Source organism: Trachypithecus francoisi, unplaced genomic scaffold (genome assembly GCF_009764315.1).
Source record: "Trachypithecus francoisi isolate TF-2019V2 unplaced genomic scaffold, Tfra_2.0 Lachesis_group13, whole genome shotgun sequence".
NCBI classification, from domain to species: domain Eukaryota; kingdom Metazoa; phylum Chordata; class Mammalia; order Primates; family Cercopithecidae; genus Trachypithecus; species Trachypithecus francoisi.
Window position 1 is genome coordinate 97,418,021 of NW_022681458.1, and position 1,285 is coordinate 97,419,305.

Here is a 1,285-nt window from a genome sequence, read left to right on the forward strand (position 1 = left end):
CACATAGATGGTGCTCTATTGACAAAGAAAGAAACCCCAAGCTTTTCCATTTCATAGATTGCCTACTAGCAGTAACCTGCAGCATAGATACTCTCTGAACAGTAACCCTTACTTCTCCCTCAAGGTAGCCTGGAAGTTTCAATCTTACCGACTTTCAGTGAGGGCTGTGTAGTGAGGTACCCTGAACAAGAAATGCAGATAACTCAAAATTCCTATCAAATTATCTGTTGTTTTAACAATTGTATGTTTTACATAAACTTCAATCTTATTGGCCTGAGACACAGCACAATAAGAATTACATTGATATGTTGCTTTTGGGAATCCTGAATTACCTCTATCCAGGAAAAAGAGCAAACTCAGAGATCATTCATTTGTGCACCCTAACACAGAATGAACTGAAGGCTATCCCTGGCAGTGCAGAAACTAGACGCATCGTGAACATAACCACATTACCCAGATGCACTAAGAATAGAAACCAAGCCCCTGCTGGTGTAATTAAGAAATCTTCTCTTCCAGTCCTGGGCTTTAGAGACCTGGATCACTAACTAATTCCAATTTAGAATGCTCTTTTGATAAGGGTTAAACTAAGAGTGAGGTGAACATGAAAACTTTACATTATAAGTTTCTGAGCTAGCATGTCCCACTTATGCAGTAGAGTCTCTGGCTTACACTGGCCAAGGAAACAGCCTTCAGAGTGTGGCTATTTCTGGGACATCACAATGATGGTGTATTTTCAGGAGTCAAAGAAGTGCAGTGACTTCCACTGGAGTTTGCACGTTTCTGTTGTATTGGAGTACACTCACAGTCTTGGAGCTCAAAGGAATGCACAAAATCCAAACACTGTACACAGAGCTAGAAAGCCCACTAGGTGGGAGTTCTGGGCTCAGACATAGTTAGGCTTTAGTTATAGTAAGTCATGCAAAGATACAAAGGTGACCAATCTGTCACTGAGTTACTTCTTTCTTATCCCTTTCCCACTTCTCAATGACAGGACATTCTCTAGGTCATTCTGTGTTGTGGATTGGGACCCTCGGGCATTACATTTTAATTAAGTGGTCAGATTATTAATTCATGGAAATCAGTCAGTGCAAATGTTGAGCTAACCATTTTTCATACATAATGTGTCCATATCAACATTATAACAGCCATCTACTAAAGATTGACAGGGTCACTTTAAAAGAAGAAGCCTTGATAAATGCTTGAATTAAAGATTCTTGGGATCATATTAAGGGACTAAGAGGTCAAGTCTCATTGCTGATTTATTTCCCCTGCTGTGTGGTGGTGA